This window comes from Pongo pygmaeus, chromosome 2 (assembly GCF_028885625.2).
Source record: "Pongo pygmaeus isolate AG05252 chromosome 2, NHGRI_mPonPyg2-v2.0_pri, whole genome shotgun sequence".
NCBI lineage: Eukaryota > Metazoa > Chordata > Mammalia > Primates > Hominidae > Pongo > Pongo pygmaeus.
In genome coordinates this window covers 171,507,473-171,520,615 of record NC_085930.1, presented here as the reverse complement: position 1 = coordinate 171,520,615, position 13,143 = coordinate 171,507,473, and positions in this window count along the sequence as shown.

Genomic DNA, 13,143 nt, shown 5'->3' with positions numbered 1-13,143 from the left:
AGCTAACTTCCCTAAATTCTTACATTTGAAAATAACTTCTGTGGCCCTTATGTTTCAATAAAAGTTTGAAAAGCTATAGATTGCTAGAATATTCTCTCCCTGAGGACATTGTAGACAGCCACATACATTATTGTATAGTATTAAGTATTGTTATAAGATATTATGAATCCAAGCAGAAGTTTCCAGTCACAGAATACTTGGTTTTATTGTAGTGGTGATGATTTCTTGTATTTCTATAAGATTCTTTCTTGAGTTTATAATCAATAATTTTATTGAGATATTTGTCAATTTTAGTAAATTCATATCTATATTTAGAAATGGATAGCTTAACATATATATAGATTCCTTATTTCAACATTGTTTTCTGGAATTATAGTTTTGATTGTTTATATGTTCTGTGTCTTTCAGGAAAAACAAATATGTCTATGCTATGTCTCTCTTTTCTTTCATATGATTTGTAATATAATGTTATACAGGTGAAAATGTAAGCCCATTTTTCCTTCTTTTTTTTTTGGAGAGAGAGTCTCGCCCTGTGCAGTGGCGCGATCTCGGCTCATTGCAACCTCAGCCTCCTGGGTTCAAGCAATTCTCCTGCCTCAGCCTCACGGGTAGCTGTGATTACAGGCACGCATCACCATGCCTGGCTAATTTTTGTATTTTTAGTAGAGACGGGGTTTCACCATATTGGTCAGTCTGGTATCCAACTCCTGACCTTGTGATCCACCCACCATGGCCTCCCAAAGTGTTGGGATTACAGGGGTGGGCCACTGTGCCTAGCCCATTTTTCCATCTTTAAATAAATTCTTTCTAATAAATAACCAATTAAATCAAACCAAGTTGATAGATTTGGCACATATTAAATTTTTATTGTTTATGGTGTTTATAGAAAGGGCTGCCTATACGATACAAATCACTCTTTTTTTATTTTGCTTTCACTTAGAAATTGAGATCAAAACGTAAATTAATGGTAATAAGAATGAGACTTAATCAGTTAAAGGAGTAATGTTTTTACATACAATATGTAAATAATGTCAAAATCTAATTAGTATAATAATACTAAAATTTAAAAAATTATTTGTCCTAAATTTGAGTGAGTGTGTGTGTGTATGTGTTAAATAATTTATGGTTCTTGTGGAATTTTCTGTTTATCAATTCTACTTGGATAAATATGAAAATTCTATGGATATTGAGATGTTGCCACTTATTAGATCCTGAATTTTTATTGCATTTTGTTCAGTTATATAATGTAAAATAAAGTCCAGGAATTATAAATGTCAAAAAACCCCTCATGTATATAAAAGAGATTATTTCCGTTTTAATAACCAAAAATATTCTTGATAGCAATGCTTCATTTTCATCTAAGTCAAAGAAAAACATGCTTAATTAAAACAGTTTATAGGCCGGGTGCGGTGGCTCACACCTGTAATCCCAGCACTTTGGGAGGCTGAGTCAGGAAGATCACCTGAGGCCAGGAGTTTAAGACCAGCCTGACCAACATAGAGAAACCCGATCTCTACTAAAAATACAAAATTAGCTGGGTGTGGTGGCACATGTCTGTAATCCCAGCTACTCAGGAGGCTAAGGCAGGAGAATAGCTTGAACCCCGTGAGGCAGAGGTTGCGGTGGGCAGAGGTTTTGGTGAGCTGAAATCACACCATTGCACTCCGGCCTGGGCAACAAGAGCAAAACTCAGCTTCAAAAAATAAATAAATAAGTAAATAAATAAATAAATAAATAAATAAATAACAGTTTATATAGGTCCAGAACATACACTAAATAAGTTTTAAATGACTGTAAGAAGCCAATTTAACCTATAAAAATGTAGAAAGGAATTATGCTTAATTAGAATTTATTTAAATTGAAAACTCTACTCCGTTAAAAACAATGTAAGATAATTAGAAGACAAACCAAAGACTGGGAGAAAATATTTGCGAAGACACGTCTGATATGACTGTTATCAAAAATATATAAAGAAGACTTAAAATGTAACAATAAGAAAATAATCCAATTAAAAAATGAGAAAAGAATCCAAGTTAAAAATTTAATCCAATTTAAAAAAAGAAGACAAAAATGTCTGCTTACTTTATGATAGGGTTGTTTTTTGCTTTTTTTTTTGTAAATTTGTTTAAGTTCCTTGTAGATTCTGGATATTACACCTTTGTCAGATGGATAGATTGCAAAAATTTTCTACCATTCTGTAGGTTGCTTGTTCACTGTGAAGATAGTTTCTTTTGCTGTGCAGAAACTCTTTAGTTAATTAGATCCCATTTGTCAATTTTGGCTTTTGTTCCCACTGTTTTTGGTGTTTTAGTCCTGAAGTCTTTGCCCATGCCTATGTCCTGAATGGCATTGCCTAGGTCTTCTTCTAGGGTTTTTATGGTTTTAGGTTTTACATTTAAGTCTTTAATCTTTCTTGAGTTAATTTTTGTATAAAGTGTAAGGAAGGGGTCCAGTTTCAGTTTTCTGCATATGGCTAGCCAGTTTTCTCAACACCATTTATTAAATAGGGAATACATTCCTCATTGCTGATTTTTGCCAGGTTTGTTGAATAACAGATGGTTGTAGATGTGTAGTATTATTTCTGAGGTCTCTGTTCTATTCCATTGGTCTACATATCTGTTTTGGTACCAGTACCATGATGTTTGGTTACTGTAGCCTTGGAGCATGGTTTGAAGTCAGGTAATATGACACCTCCAGCTATGTTATTTTGCTTAGGATTGTCTTGGCTATACAGGCTCTTTTTTGGTTCCATATGAAATTTAAAGTAGTTTTTTCTAGTTGTGTGAAGAAAGTCAATGGTAGCTTGATGGGGATAGCACTGAATCTATAAATTCCTTTGGGCAGCATGGCCATTTTCACGATATTGATTCTTCCTATTCATGAGCATGGAATGTTTTTCCATTTGTTTGTGTCCTCTCTTATTTTCTTGCACGGTGGTATGTAGTTCTCCTTGACAAGGTCCCTCATGTCCCTTGTAAGTTTATTCCTATGTATTTTATTTTCTTTATAGCAATTGTGAATGGGAGTCCACTCATGGTTTGGCTGTTTGTCTATTATTGGTGTATAGGAATGCTTGTGATTTTTGCACATTGATTTTGTATCCTTAGACTTTGCTGAAGTTGCTTATCAGCTTAAGGAGATTTGGTGCTGAGATGATGGGGTTGTCAAAAAATACAATCATGTCATCTGCAAACAGACACAATTTGACTTCCTCCCTTCCTATTTTAATACGCTTTATTTCCTTCTCTTTCCTGGTTGCCCTGGCCAGAACTTCCAATATTATGTTGAATAGGAGTGGTGAGATAGGGCATCCTTGTCTTGTGCTGGTATTCAAAGAGAATGCTTCCGGCTTTTGCCCATTCAGTATATTATCTATGGGTTTGTCATAAATAGCTCATATTACTTTGATGTATGTTCTATCAATACCTAGTTTATTGAGAGTTTTTAGCATGAGGGGGTGTTGAATTTTATCAAAGGCCTTTTCTGCATCTATTGATAATTTTGTGGTTTTTGTCATTGGTTCTGTTTATGTGATGGATTACGTTTATTGATTTGTGTATGTTGAACCAGCCTTTCATCCCAGGGACGAAGCTGACTTGATAGTGGTGGATAAGCTTTTTGATGTGCTGCTGGATTTGGTTTGCCAGTATTTGATTGAGGATTTTTTGATTGGTGTTCATCAGGAATATTGGCCTGAAATTTTCTTTTTTTGTAGTGTCTCTGCCAGGTTTTGGTACCAGGATGTTGTTGACCTCATAAAATGAGTTAGGGAGGAGCCTCTCTTTTTCTATTGTTTGCAATAGTTTCAGAAGGAATGGTACCAGCTCCTCTTTGTACCTCTGGTAGAATTCAGCTATGAATCCATCTGGTCATGGGCTTTTTTTGGTTGTTAGCCTATTAATTCCTGCCTCAATTTCAGAACTTGTTATTGGTCTGTTTAGGGATTCGACTTCTTTCTGGTTTAGTCTTGGAAGTGTGTACCTGTCCAGGAATTTATCTATTTCTTCTAGATTTTATCGTTTATTTGCATAGAGGTATTTGTAGTATTCTCTAATGGTAGTTTGTATTTTTCTGGGAATCAGTGGTAATATCCCCTTTATTATTTTTTATTGTGTCTATTTGATTCTTCTCTCTTTTCTTTATTAGTCCAGCTAGCAGTATGTTTTCTTAATCTTTTCAAAAAACCAGCTCCTTGATTCATTGATTTTTTGAAGGGTTTTTCTTGTCTCTATCTCCTTCAGTTCTGCTCTGATCTTAGTTATTTCTTGTCTTCTGCTAGCTTTTGAATTTGTTTGCTCTTGCTTCTCTAGTTCTTTCAACTGTGATCTTAGGTTGTCGATTTTAGATCTTTCCTGCTTTCTGATGTGGGCATTTAGTGCTGTAAATTTCCCTCTTAACACTGCTTTAGTTATGCTCCAGAGATTCTGGTATGTTGTGCCTTTGTTCTTATTGGTTCCAAAGAATTTATTTATTTCTGCCTTAATTTCGTATTTACCCAGTATTCATTCAGGGCCAGGTTTTTCAGTTTCCATATAGTTGTGTGGTTTTGAGTGAGTTTCTTAATCCCGAGTTCTAATTTGATTGCACTTGGTGATTACTTTTATGTATCAACTTGAGTGGGCCATGGGGTGCTAATATGAAACATTGTTTCTGGATGTGATTGTGAAGGTGTTTCTGGATGAGATTAGCATTTGAATCAATAGATTTAATAAAGCAGATTTTCCTCCCCAATGTGGTTGGACATCATCTAATGCATTGAGGTCCTGAAGAGAACAAAAGGCGGAGAAAGAAGGAATGCCCCTTTATTCCTTACTCATGACTTTAGCTGGGAAATATCTTCTCCTGCCCTCGGACAGGATTTTACATCAGCTCCCCTGATTTGCAGGCCTTCAGAACAGGGCTGAATTACATACCACTTTGCTTAAGGCATATTGTGGAACTTCTTCTTGGTCTCCATAATTGTGTGATTCAATTGTGAGGCTCCCAATTCCTCACAATAAACTATCTATCTATCTATCTATCTATCTATCTATCTATCTATCTATCTATACCTATATATCTAATCTATCTCATTGGTTCTGGTTTGCTGGAGAACTTTAATATGGCTACATAATGCATGACTCCAACTACATGAAATCCTGGAAAATGCAAAACTATGAAGATAATAAAAATGTAATGGTTGTCAAAGGTTACTGAGGAGGGAGGGATTAAAAAGGTAGATCATAGGGGAGTTTTAGGTTAGGGAAACTATATTGCACAATATTACAGTGGTACATGTGTGCCATTATACATTTGTCAAAACCCATAGAAAGTACAGCTCTAAAAGTTAACCCTAATGTAAACCATGAACTTTGAGTGGTGATGGTGATGTGTCAGTATAAGATAATCACTGATCACAAATGAACCACTCTGGTGTGCAATGTCAATAGTGGGCAAGACTGTGCTTGAGTAGGGGAAGGGGTTATGCAGGACCTTTCTGCACTCTATTCAATTTTGCTGTGAACATAAAGTGGCTCTAAAAATTAAAGTTTATTAATTAAAAAATAAAAACAAATGGTAATGGAAAAATTTCATGTGTTTTCTATTGAGTTGAAAAAAAAAGCCTTAAAAAACTAACAAAACATCCAGCAACAATTAAAATAATAAAAAGAAACATGCTCTTCCATTACTAACAGCACCAAAATTATGGACGAAGATTTTTGGAAATAAATAAGTCATAGGTTTAATTACTTTAAGAGTAGAATTAAGATTGTTGTTATTTGCAGACTATTATCATTTACCTATATCAATCAATAGAAAAACTATTACAACTGATGAGTTCAATGACATTAGCAGACACAAAATCAACTTATAAATGTAATAGTATATCTGTTCATAATTAATTACCATTTATGGAATATAACAACAAAATGAGACCGCTATATTAGCAAAACCTATCAAGTTCCTACAAGTTAATACAAAAATAAATGTGTAAATATCTACGCAGAAAAGGTTTGAACTGTCAAAAATTTCATAGAAAATGCTCATAATAATAGTCAATTCAAACACTTAGATAAAATTAATATTATATAGATTAATTATACTAGGTTAATTATATTATTCATTATATTAGGTTAATTATACTGAATAGCAATCTCATCAAAATTCCAATTTGATTTTTAAGTGTTCTCACATAACATATCCTATACAGAAAATAAAGGTCCATATACAGATTAATTAATCTTGAAAAAATTAACAAAAAAACAAGAGGGAGAGAGATTACTCTCCTGATTACATACAACCAAAACAAACAACAATTTTGTGGAATTGGCACAGAAGCAGATAAACAGACCAACGGAACCAATAAGAAGCCAACTAAGAAATATAATTACATGTGTAATAATGAATAATATGTAATACATGTAATCTAAAAATTATTAGAGAAAGAACAGATGTAGTAAATTGTTTTGGAAAAAATGGAAATAATTAAAATCTCCTAATAGTAGATCTAGAGATTAATCATAAAGGGAATAACAATCTAAATGTAACCTAAATGTCAATGTAATTATAATATTAAGCTTTGAAGTATATATTTTATAAAATAAAAACAAAAAAGGATTTCCTAAATTTTAAAATACAAACTCTTAGAAAAAGCAACTGCTAATAATATCAAAACTAATATCTTCTTAGTGCCTTCATAACTCCTTTAATAAATGACATTATAGACAAAGTTTACAGACCTAGAATACATTGTGGAAAAATATTTGCAATTTCTGAAACTGTTTGGAAGAAACACAAGAGATCCTTGCAAACTGGTAAGCATAAAATGAAAATTTCCACTTGAAATATAGGGGCAAATATTTGCACAAATGGTAGATATAGAAAAAGGAATCCAAAAGGCAAATAGGAATATGAATAGATGATTAAAACCACCAGTAATCAGAGTAGAGCAAGCCAAAACAATGAAATATTTTATGCCAATTAAATTATCAAAAAATTGAAACAAATTATTCAAAGCACTAGCAGGGATGGGTGTAGAAACTCTCAGGTATAGCTATAGAGAATATAATAGATGCAGCTATTCTCTTAGAACTTGGTTAAATTAAGTGTTCTTAAATATTACGAGCATTATTAATGCTGATACTGCTGAATATCTGTAAGAAATTCTCCTATAGATAAAATAGATATAATCAGCTTTCTATATCCACGGGTTCTACATTCATGGATTCAACCAACCATGAATTGAAAACACAACAGGCTGGGTGCAGTGGTTCATGCCTGTAATCCCAACACTTTGGGAGGCCAAGGCAGGCGGGTTGCCTGAGGTCAGGAGTTCGAGACCAATCTGGCCAACATGGTGAAAACCTGTCTCTACTAAAAATACAAAAAAAATTAGCCAGGCGTGATGGCGTGTGGCTCTGATCCCAGCTACTCAGGAGGCTGAGGCAGGGGAATTGCTTGAACCAGGGAGGTGGAGGTTGCATTGAGCTGAGATCACGCCCTTAGCCTGGGTAACAGAGTGGGACTCCGTCTCAAAAAAGAAACAAACAAAAAAACAAAGACACACACAAAAAACAAACAGAAAACACAACAATGCAACAATAAATAATATAGATAAAAATAGTACAAGTATTTACATAGCATTTCCATTGTATTAAGTATTATAAGTAATCTAGCAATGACCTACAGCATACAGGAGAATATTCATAGGTTATATATAAATACTATGCTATTTTATAGAAGATTTGAGCATCCATGGATTTTGGTATCCACAGGCTTTCCTGGAACAAATTGCCCTGGATATTTAATAACTACTGTACATAGAAAAGTATATTTATCACAACATTCTTTGTATTAGGTGATGAAGAGTATGCCACATCGTAGGTTTCTATCAGTGGGTTGAGAGGCAAAATGTAGCAGGTGCATGACACAGATTACTATGCAAGAGTTAGAAGTAAACAATGAGATACACGTGGCAACCCAAATTAATTTTTAAATCGTGGTGTTGAGTAAGAAAAAAATAATAGTATTATACATTCATACATATATACAGATGGTTCTTGACTTACAATGGGCTTGCATCTGGGTAAAACCATGGTAAGTTCAAAATATCCTAACCTTTGACTTATGATACTTTCAACTTGAGTTTATCATGAAATAAGCCTCCTGAAAGTTAAAGAATTACTGGATGAGTATTGCTTTCACACCATTGTAAAATTGAAAAATCATAAGTCAAAATAATGTAAGTCTGTGACCATCTGTAAATGTATAATGCATTAAAATTTATATATAAATGTATACAAATTTAAAAATATATAAGTGCAAAGCAATATACATTTTAAGTGAACACATATAAGCAAATCTTTTATATACATTAGAATGATTATCTATAAATAAAACAGGAAGTCTTGTACAGATAATTAAATATAATTTCAGGAATTTGATAAACAACCTTTTGCATCAAACAATTCTACCTAACTTATAGATCAAAATAGCTATATACATATATATACACACATATCTCATATATATGTCATATGAATATTTATATATATACACTGATTAAATCAAAGAGATTCTTTAGTTTATAATAATGAAAATTAAGCTGTTGTGTAAGATAAAGTTATTATTTATCACAGACTTTTAAAAATGTATTGGAGTCGAAGTAGCAGCATAATATTTCTCATTTCATCCCTTTTCTCAAAAACTGCCTTAGGTATGGTAGTTTCTTATTCTATTATATTTAGATTATTTTGGGAGACAAATTGAATTTCCTGCTTATATTGACAAAACTATTAGGGCTGAAGCTATCAAAGTTCAGAAGTTAACAAGACTAAAACCAACAGTCAATAGCTTAATAGGAAATGGACTCATCATAATTTGTACCAGTTCTAATAAAACCTCTCTTCATCCAGTTGAAAACTCCAAGAAGCTGTATCTTTTTAGGATATCTGGTCTACAAATAAACAGCCATTTTTTCTTTTCACTGGTAGTAGAATCAAATACTATGCTATCTCTAGTACCATTATTTTATAGTGCTGATTTTTTTAGGTGGTCCTCTACATACAGAGAGCTAACAAATAATGCTTTGTGCTTCAGTTACTTACTATGGTATCCTTCTAAATTTCCCAAGTCCTAAAACAGGATGCTAAAGGCCTCAAAGTTGCCCGAGATTATTTTTAAATCCAACTTAGACATGAACTTGGACACATCCTAAAAATGAGATGATATTTTAAAACGTATTAATCTATTAACCTGGTCAAGTACTTAGTGTGCTAACTCATCTTTATGGGAATCATTAGAGACCAGAACTTATCATAGTTTTTTTTTACCCAGTGACATAAAGCTAACCATCTTGCAATAGCAGGAGCAGCCAAAATTTCTGAACAATTAGGATTTCCTCCTATTTATTTTCTCCTCTATCCATTTATATTTATTATTGTAATATTTTAAACCTAGCTACAACTGTTTCATTACCTGAAAAAAGATGAACATATGTCCATATAGCCTTGGGATAAAAACTGATATGGTCAGGCTTTGTGTTCCTACTCAAATTTCATCCCCATAAATTCCACGTATCAAGCGAGAGATCAGGTGGAGGTAAATGGATCATAGGGGCTGTTTTCCCCATGCTGTTTACCTAATAATGAATGAGTTCTCATGATATCTGGTGATTGTATAAGTGTTTGGTAGCTCCTACTGCATTCATTCTTCTTCCTGCTGCCTTGTGAAGAAGGTGCCCTGCTTCCCCTTCCCCTTCCCCTTCCACCATGATTGTGAGTTTCCTGAGGCCTCCCCAGCCATGCAGAACTGTGAGTCAATCAAACCTCTTTCCTTTATAAATTAGCCAGTCTTTGGCAGTCCTTTATACCTGTGAGAAAATGGACTAATACAGCAAATTGGTACTGAAGAGCATGGGGTACTGCTATAAAGATACCAAAAAATGTAGAAGCAACTTTGGAACTGGATAACAGGCAGAGATTGGAACAGTTTGGAAGGCTCAGAAGACAGGAAGGTGTGGAAAAGTTTGAAACTTCCTAGAGACTTGTTGAATGGCTTTGACCAACATGCTCTAAGTGATATGGACAATGTAGTCCAGGCTGAATTGGTCTCAGATAAAGATGAAGAACTTTTTGGGAAAAGGAATAAAGATGATTTTTGCTATGCTTTAGCAAAGGGACTGGTAGCATTTTGCCCCTGCCCCAGAGATCTGTGGAACATTGAACTTCAGAGAGATAATTTAGGGTATCTAGTGGAAGACATTTATAAGCAGTAAAAAATTTAAGATAAGACCTGGGTGCTCTTACAAGCATTCAGTTTTACACATTCGTAAAGAGATGGTTTGGAATTGGAACTTATATTTAAAAGGAAAGCAGAGCATAAAACTTTGGAAAATTGGCAGCCTGACGATGCAATAGAAAAGAAAAACCTATTTTCTGGGAAGAAATTCAAGCCAGCTGGAGAAATTTGCATAAATAACAAGGAGCCAAATGTTAATGGACAAGACAGTGTCTCCAGAACGAGTCAGAATTCTTCATGGCAGCACTTCCCACTCTAGGCCTGGAGGCCTAGAAAGAAAATGGTTTAGTCGGCCAGGCCCAGGGCCTTACTGCTCTGTGCAGTATTTGGACTTGTTGCCCTATGTCTTGGCCACTCAAGCCATGGCTAAAATTTGGACAAGGTACAGCTCAGGCTGTTGTTTCAGAGGGTGCAAGCCCCAAGCCTTGACTGCTTCCACGTGGTGTTGGGCCTGCAGGAGCACAGAAGTAAAGAATTGAGGTTTGGAAACTCCACTTAGATTTTAGAGGATGACAAGAATGCCTGGATGTCCAGACAGAAATTTGCTGCAGAAATTTGCTGTGGAGCTCCTATAGAGAACCTTATCTAGGGCAGTACAGAAGAGAAATGTGGGGTCAGAGCCCTCAGACAGAGTCAATACTGGGGCACCACCTAGTAGGGCTCTGAGAAGAGGGCCACTGTCCTCCAGACCCCAGAATGTTAGATCCACCAACAGCTCGCACTGTATACCTAGAAAAGCCACAGGCACTCAATGCCAGTCCACTTAAAGCAGTCAGGAGGGAGGCTGTACCCTGCAAAGCCACAGAGGCAGAGCTGCCCAAAGCTGTGGGAGCCCATCTCTTACATCAGCATGACCTGGATGTGAGGCATGGAGTTGGAGGAGATGGTTTCAGAGCTTTAGCATTTGACTACCACACTGGCTTTCAAACTTGCATGAGGCCTGTAGGCCCCTTTGTTTTGTCCAAGTTCTCCCATTTGGAATGGGTGTATTTACTCAATGCCTATACCCCCATTATATCTGGGAAGTAATTAGTTTGATTTTGGTTTTACAGGCGTATAGGCAGAAGGGACTTGCCTTGACTCAGATGAGACTTTGGACTTGGAGATTTGAGTTAATGCTGGAATGAATTAAGACTTTGCAAGACAAATTGGAATGCATGATTGACTTCGACATAAGGGACATGGGATTTGGAAGGGGCCAGTGCAGAATGATAGAGTTAGGCTTTGTTTCCCCACACAAAGCTCATCTTGAATAATCCCCATAATCCCCATTATCCCTATGTGTTAAGAGAGAGAGCAGGTGGAGGTAATTGTATCATGGGGACACCTTCCCTCATGCTGTATTGTGATACTGAGTGAGTTCTCATGAGACATGATGGTCTTATAAGGGGCTCTTCCCACTTCTCTAGCCGCTTCTCCTTCATGCCACCTTGTGAAGAAGGTGACTTGCTTCCCCTTCCCCTTCTGCCATGATTGGAAAATTCCAACTTGTCTCTGCAGCTACGAGGCATCCATTTTACTGCAGCTATAGTTTATAAATACTGGCCACCTGTTGAGTAGATCCCCTGTTTGTTCCATCTCCAATATTCAGGATGAATAAAATAAGTGGAATTTTGAAACTAAAATTAGCAAAACCCTCAGAGATCCTCAAACTGATGTGGATTAAGATGACTTTATTGACTAACATCAAAGAGATCAACTCCTTTAGAGTAGTATCAGCTTTCTCCTTGTAAGTTAGCAGGGGATCATACCCTGTGTATTAGTCTGTTCTCATGCTGGTATGAAGAAATATCTGAGAATGGGTAATTTATGAAAAAAAAAAAGATGTTTAATTGGCTCACAGTTCCGCATGGCTGGGTAGGCCTCAGGAAACTTACAATCATGGTGGAAGGCACCTTTTCACAGGGCAGCTGGAGAGAGAAATGAGAAGCGATCAAAGCAGGAAACCCTTTATAAAACCATCAGATCTTATGAGAACTCACTATCACGAGAGCAGTATGGGGGAAACAGCCCCCATGATTCAGTTATTTCTACCTAGTCCTGCCCTTGACACGTGGGGATTATTACAATTCAAGGTAAAATTTGAGTGGGGACACACAGCCAAATCATATCACCCGCCATCCATAAATATTGACATAATTTCTAGATTCTACCTTATTATAGTGAGATATGGCCAAAAACTGCAAGGGAATCAAACAACATATTCAGTCTTATATGAGTGAGCAACCCTTCATTAACTTCCTGTAAACAACTTTTATATGATCTAAAACTTGAACACCTGGTTTTTGGAAGAGAAATCAAATCAATGTATCCCTTGAACTCCAAATAGAAAGGATGTTATTGGTTAATAGTAATCAACAGAACAGTGAAATTTCAAAAGATTGAGTCTTAGATTCACATGTTCTGACTGAGGATCTCAAGCTTTACAGAAAAAGGCAATTTTTAAAAGAAATTTTTATTCAAGACTTCAAATAAAATATGTAAGTCCCTGAAGTAGATGGAATTCACCATAATTCCATGGAATGGACATCAAAATGACCAGAGTTGTGTATTTTCACACCTTATTCTTCTAGGTTTTGTTCCTTATAACCCACTTAATTTATTTCCTCATAGCTTCTTTAAGGTTTTGAATTGTTTTATCTTAATATAATGCCTATAGCTCTTTAATATTGATCTTGGCATTCTCAGTCATTCTTTGTTAGGGGTACAATACCACTTGAATTTAGTTATGATTTGGTAAAAATATTCAATCAAACAAATTTTTGGATTTCTCACTCACGTTTTCTTGAGCTCCACCAAGCTTTCTCTGGTGCCATTTTTTTTCAAATAAATTATTTAATTTTCGGGTTATTTGGAGTCAATGCT